This window comes from Canis lupus, chromosome 28, assembly GCF_011100685.1.
Source record: "Canis lupus familiaris isolate Mischka breed German Shepherd chromosome 28, alternate assembly UU_Cfam_GSD_1.0, whole genome shotgun sequence".
Classification (NCBI taxonomy): Eukaryota; Metazoa; Chordata; class Mammalia; order Carnivora; family Canidae; genus Canis; species Canis lupus.
In genome coordinates this window covers 24,594,253-24,601,211 of record NC_049249.1, presented here as the reverse complement: position 1 = coordinate 24,601,211, position 6,959 = coordinate 24,594,253, and the positions used below count along the sequence as shown (strand labels likewise).

Here is a 6,959-nt window from a genome sequence, read left to right as displayed (position 1 = left end):
GCTTAGCACAGAATGACCTTGGGGATGGGGTCATCCCTTTGGCTCCATATGCTGCAGGAAGGTAAACTTGAGCAAGGCTCAGTCTCGGAGACCAGGAGGTGGTCCCCAGCACACACTCCAGCCCTTGGAGAACCCTGGGTGCTCTACATGCAGCAGGGAAGCACACCACTTCCTTGCTGAATTACCCACTGAATGCATGCCCATTAATATCACACCCCTCTGCCATTTGTTGGAGCCTGTGGGATCAAAGGGAAGGCCATGAGACTGGAATGTCTGAGTTTTGGGCTCTAGCGTGCTTTCCACTGAGTGACCTTGGATATGTCGCTGTTCCCCCCATGATGCTCGATTTGCTCCTCCATGAAGTGAGGTGGTGTGGTGGTTGACTGGTTGCAGTAAGGGCCCCCATTCTTCACCACCATCACCCCAAGTCCAAGTTCTTTGTCAAGTGACTTTGCAATTCCTCTCACCTAAGAGGTAGAGTCCATGTCCCTGCTCCTTGAACCTGTGTTGCTCTTATGATGCGCCTAACGCATAGACGGCCAGTAGAAGGGACAATGTGTCAGTTCAAAGTGGAGGCCTTGGTATTTCCATGTCCTCTCTAACCTGGCATCCTGGGGGATGAGAGGAACCTGGAGCGAAGCCAAGTCACCCTGGGTTCCCTAGTCAAGGTCAGCCTTGGTCAGCCAACTGCCAGCCAATTGTTAGATGTGTGAATGAGTCCAGCCACGATCAGCAGTGCCACTGGCCCTGGACACGAGAGCAGTAAATGCTTGTTATTGTGTGCCACTGAAGTTCATAGCTATTTGTCATTCAGCATTATTGTGATAATACATACCTGATAGATGGTGCTGTTGGATGAATCCCATGGTCCGGTCCAGTCCAAATTCTACCAGCTACTTAGAACCTAATCCAGTCCTCATTGTACCCACCCCACCTCCAAGAGACACTGGTAGTTCTTTTTACTTCCCTAGGCCTATTTTAAACAGAGAATGATAATCTTTATCCCTCCCATACCTCCTAGGCTGGGCCCCTTACAGGGTATTTCCAAGGACAAATTTAATATTCAATATGGAATCACTTTGAACCACTCAAAGGCAGACACTTAGTTAATTCTTAGCCATAATAATGCTACATCTTCTTAGGGATCTCATTAGGAAGCCCCCTAAGGTGACATCACTTAGAAGATAAGCAAAAAAAAAAATCAAGTAGATGTTGTTTAAAAACCCATTTGGGTCTCTTACAAGGTATTCACATTAAATGCCCTAAATTAGTATTTTTGTTCCTGAGCCACAGTATCTCAGCCCTTTTTGATAACTCTGTGGGTACTTCCTCACTAATTTTATGTTTTTGATCCAAATCATTTTGCCCCATAGTTTAGCTACATGAATCTAAGGGAGAATTTAAGATAAACTGGAGGGGCAGTGAAATGGAAGAGACAGGAAAGAAGAGAGGTTATTCTACTGACTCATCCATTCTTTCAATAAATACCTACCAAGCATCAATTATGTCATAGGTCTGTATTTGGCCCAGGGGTTCTGGGGTAATGGAAAGTGATCCACGCTTTGCCCTCATAAGGGATTAGGAGTACATGTTAGAGGAGAGAAAAACACTAAGCAATTAATTACAAATATGTTAACCTAGTCATTTGTTTGAAACCTGGCAAATAAAGGGAATGCATCAAGCATCCTACCTTTCCAATACAAATTGTGTCTTGGAGTAATTAAACAGAAGTTGAGGGCAAGTTCTCTTTTTAGAAACACTCTCACCAGGGGCAGCCAACTCTTGGTTTCTACTCAGGTCATGATCTCAGGGTTGTGGGATCAAGCACCATATTGGGCTCTATGCTCTGCATGGGGTCTGCTTCAGAACTCTCTCCCTCTCCCTCCAGCACATGCACTCTTTCTTTCTCTCTCAAATAAATAGATAAAATCTTTAAAAAATATATTCTCTCTAAAAAAAAAAAAGAAAAATAGAGTGTCACTGTTTTGCATCCCTTACTAGGAATGAATAGATCTAGATGTTGAGCATCAAAGACCATTAACCTGAAAGAGAAAGACCACAAGGGACATCTGGGTGGCTCAGTGGTTGAGCATCTGTCTTCAGCTCAGGGCACCAGTATTGAGTCCCATGTTGGGCTCCTCTCAGGGATCCTGCTTCTCCCTCTGCCTGTGTCTCTGTCTCTCTCTGTGTGTCTCTCAAGAATAAATAAAATCTTTAAAAGAGAGAGAGAGAAAGACAACCAGACATTACATGCCTCCTGATGGAGGAAGACATTACCTCTTCTGAATTAGTCTTACTGGCCCCTGCCTCTGGGGGGAAAAATTGACTCTTAATCCAATGAAGTTTTAGGAGCCAACTCTTAGTTATAGGAGATTCAGAGGACAGAGGAACATGTTCAGACACACCAAGGGAATGCAATCAGCAAAATCTAGACTGTGGGAAACTCTACAGAATAAACCAACTGAGTTTATTCACAAATAAATTGGAAAGAAGGGAAAGAGAGGAGGAACTTGTCGATAAATAAAAACTTAAAAGGCATATCAAAATGGGACAAAAAGGAGGATCTCAGGGAATAAAACAAAAAAGGAGGAAGATAATAAAACAAGGAAGATGTGAACATAAATGTCAGGGGAGTTACAGGGTCTATAAACTTTGTGGTCTATTGGCAAAGTTCTACTTCTTGAGCTGAATAGTGGTGTCAATGTTATTTACTTTATAATAAGCCACAAAGCTACACTTTTTATGTAGTTTTCTGTACTTATGTTCCACAGGAAAAAAGTTAAAAACAATTACATACATTTTTAAATATCACAATTGATCTAAATGCTTCTAAGGAGAAGTTTTCAGGACTGAAAGGGCTTAAGAAAGGCTTTTCCTAGTCTGGCAGAAATAGCTAAATAAGGAAATGAAAGAAGAGCTCCAGGCAGAGGGAATGGCAAGGGCAAAGGCCCTGTGGTGGGAAGAGGTGCTGCTAATCACAGTGCCTGCCATAGAACCTGGAGATAAATGGTAGGTCTTCCCATAAGTGCTTATTACACGTAGGTGGATGAATGGGGTTGGGATTCACTCAGTGAGTGCGTTCATTGTCATTGCTGTTGTAACAGTTTACCACAAACTTAGCTGCTTAAAACAACATGCGTGTATTATCTCATAGTTCTGTAGGTTAGAAGTTCAACACAGGTCTCATGGGTTATGATTAGGATGTTGGCAGGTCTGAATTCTCTTCTGGAAGCTCTAGGGAAGAATCCGTTTCCTTGCCTTTTTCAACTTCTAGAGACTGCCCACATTCCTTGGCCTGCAACCCTCTTCCTCCATCCTCAAAACCAACAAAGAAGAATTGAGTTATTCTCATATCACAACGGACGACAGGACCTCCTCTGGCTTCCTCTTCCACTTTTAAGAACATTTGTGAATGGGGCACCTGGGTGGCTCAGTGGCTGAGCATCTGCCTTTGGCTCAGGTCATGATCCTGGGGTCCTGGGATCGAGTCCCGCATCAGGCTCCCCAAGGGGAGCCTGCTTCTCCCTCTGCCTATGTCTCTGTCTCTCTCTGTGTCTATCATGAATAAAGAAATAAAATCTTTAAAAAAAGAAAAAAAAAGAACATTTGTGATTACGTTGGGCCCACTCAGGTAACTCAGGATAATCTCAAGATCAGCTGATTAGCAAACTTAATTCCATCTGGAACTTCAATTCCCCTTCACCATGTGACATAACATATCCATAGATTCTGGGGATGGGACATCTTGGGGCCTGTTTTTCAGCCTACCACAGTGAGCAAGCATTTTCTGAGCAGCTACTATGTCCCAAACTGAGCACTAGGACAGGAACAGATCAGTTTCTTGTGCATGGAGTGCTTGCAACCCAGAGTGGGAGACAGCTTATAAAGCAGTAAACAAATATACAAGTAGTCCTAACTGATCTGAAATAAAAATGGGAAGGCGAGGGATAAAATTGGTTATGCTGTGCCTTCAAAGATACTATTTATTAATTTTCTACTTCCCAGCAACTGGAACTAAAGCCTAGCATCTCCATTTATCTGACCCACAACATTATTCTATTTCTAGTTGGTTTTTATACTTTAAAAACCAACTAAAAATTAAGTTCGGTTTTTTTAAGTCTCCCTGAACTTATCTCTGGAATCCAATTTGGACTGATTTTTTAAAAATATTCTAAAGCATTCCTAATATAAAACTTCTCTGCTTCTGGTTTCCAAGGGAAATTTATTATTTGAGGGCAGACTTTTAAACATGTCACTCTTTGCCAGCATGCCTCAGGGTACAAGTACAATAAATAAAGGGTATATTGAAATAGAATATTTCAAATAACTAGCAGCATCATTAAAACATCAAATTAAATGAACAGAAAACAAACAGATTCTAGTTTCCTTGTATAATCAGATATTCTTCATTAAGGACTCTCAAGTGGATTGTAATACCAGCTATGCCAGCTGTAGCTTCCCAGTTAAGTACTCGTCTTACCAGCAAAAAAAAAAAAAGTGGAGAAAAAGGGAGCATACGCCTCAGCCCCACCAGACACCCCAAATTTCCCTTAGTTTGTCCAAGGTTTTATAAGATCTCTGAAGGCAGAGGTAGGTCATCAGTCCAAATCCTAAATCAGGGCTTTGTTAGCACAGCCAGCAACCATCAAGATTTTCTGGCCTCTTTGAAGAAAAGAAATGCCTCCCACACAGTATCTGGAGTTCAGAGACTCACCCAGTGGCCCAGGGTCTCAATGGTGCTCTTGGCATTTGGGGTGGGAGAGTTCACCTATGTGTGCCAAGATCTTCAGCATTTCTGCTCCCTCTCCCCACATACGCACACACTAAGTGTCAGTCACTGGGTCAAGCGAAAATGCCTCCAAACATTTCCAAATTCTCCTGGGATGGGAGGTGCTACCCCATTTCCAACAAAAGGCCTTCACAGCAGCCCCAGCTGATAATGAATTCTCTTTGCCCCCATAACACCCATAGTATGTTCTGCTCATGAGAGATGGGGCATAATCACCACCGTAGACGGTCAATATGGTGTAGATGCACCCAACTACCTATAGTTGGATGTCCACCCAGCTGTGACAACACCTTTATCCCAGCCTTGAGGATAGGCAAGAGATCTCAGCCAATAGTCCAAGGGGAACTGGATGTGGGATGCTTAGGAGCACAGGTCAGGGGTCAGAGATCTGGGTTTCAATCCAGGCTCTGCTATATCCTTGCTGTGTGATCTTGAACAGTTACAGTCACTTTGCCTCTCGAAGCCTCAGTTTCGTCATCTAAAAGTGGAATAAAATCTCTTTTACTTCCTAGGTCATGAAAAGACTAAATGAAATAGTCTATGTAAAGTTCTTGGAGCCATTCCTGACACCCAGCCCACATTTGCTGAAAACTGGGTATTGTCACTGTCTTTATTGTCAGGGATAACAAAATTAAAACAGTTCTCCAAAAATGACATCTTAGATAATTTTCTGTTTATTCTATATGTAATCGATGCTCAAAGACTTTTTTCTTGGTCTTCTTATCTTCCTGGGAAGGAAATAATTTCTGGGTCTCAATTCACTGCTTCTTATAGTTTACTGGAAAATTATTCTCATGTTGATAGAACATGAAACCAAAAGGATCATGTATCATTGGCCCAACAAAAGCAGCATACTGAAGGTGGCAGCAGTGCCTGGAGACTCGATCCACATTTAAGATTCCATATGGTCCATCGAATCTCTGTTAATGGTGTCAAAACCCTCCCTTTTGCTCAACCCAGAAGCCTGGGATACATTCTTGACTTTTCTTTGGACTTTCTCCTACCTGCACACCCAAAATCTAACCCATCAGAAGGTGCTATCTCCCAAATATATCTTGAATCTATCGACAGTTCTCTTACTCCACTGCCACTACCCTGTTCCAAACCACCATCATTTCTCACCTGGAATTTTGCAGTATTTTTCTTGATTGATCCATTCTGGCTTCCCTCTCACTCATTCTCCCACAGAGCACCCAGAGTGCTCCTTTAAAAATCAGATCAGGCCTTTCATTCTCCTACTTGAAAATCCTCCAATGCCTGCCACTGCCCTCAGAATAAAATCTGCAAGCAGTCCCAGTATCATCTAGCTTCTGCCCCCTGCTCTGGACCTCATCATCACATACCTTCTCTCCCCATGCTTACTCTGTTCCAGCCACACTGTCCTTCTTTTTGATCCTCAAATCAACTAAGCCTTTTCTCTCCTTTGGGGCCTGTGCTTGCTATTCCCTCTGCCTGGAACATTCTGCACCCAGATCTTTTGCATGCCTGGCTCTTTTGTATCACTTGGATCTCAACTCAGATGTCACTTCGTCAGAATGGCTTCTTTTCTGCTGTCTTCCCAACACCCCAAAGGATGTCTGGCACATAGTAAGCACTCCATGGATGTTTGTGGAAGAATGAACGAATAAAGAGCCAAAACAACTGGACACATATGGGATGACAACCACACCCTAAGTGAAGGGTGACACCAATCATTCTTTCTATGAGGCTTTCCATGTAGTTTAGGGAGAGATCAATCCACCCCCTCAAAACATCCAGTCCACTATGCCAGAGAAAACCAAAAAAAACATGAATCCTCAGAAAAACAATGAGCTGAGAGTCATACTTCTTCAAGAAGATGAGGATCCATGCCAAATGCCATAGATAGCTTTCAGAGTTAAGCAACCACACTGTTGACAACAGCCAAAGAAAATGCTACAGCTCATACCAAAAGAGTATCTGCAGCTTGGGCTGACATTTCAACACAAATTGGATTACTTTGTCCTTCCTGGAAATGCATGATCTGGTCACATAATGGGACACTATTCAATTAGCAAGGTTCCTGGTTGTTCTGAAAAGTATAGGAAAAGTGCTTGCCTTTTAGAAGGAGCTTTGTGACACAAAAGAATCTGGGCTCCTGCTGCCCAAATTTGCCCTAAGTTCTTCTGTCCCAGAAAAGCAATCAAATGAC

At 42.8% G+C, this 6,959-nt stretch overlaps 1 long non-coding RNA gene across 1 annotated transcript; it reads right to left on the bottom strand.

Annotated features, from left to right (window-relative positions):
- Positions 1–470: 470 nt before the first annotated feature.
- On the bottom strand, positions 471–6,151 carry LOC119866522. The gene is made up of 3 exons (XR_005380286.1): positions 5,912–6,151; positions 4,715–5,267; positions 471–747 (listed from the first exon to the last, which is right to left on the bottom strand). It is a non-coding gene; the product is annotated as an uncharacterized LOC119866522 (long non-coding RNA).
- Positions 6,152–6,959: the final 808 nt, after the last annotated feature.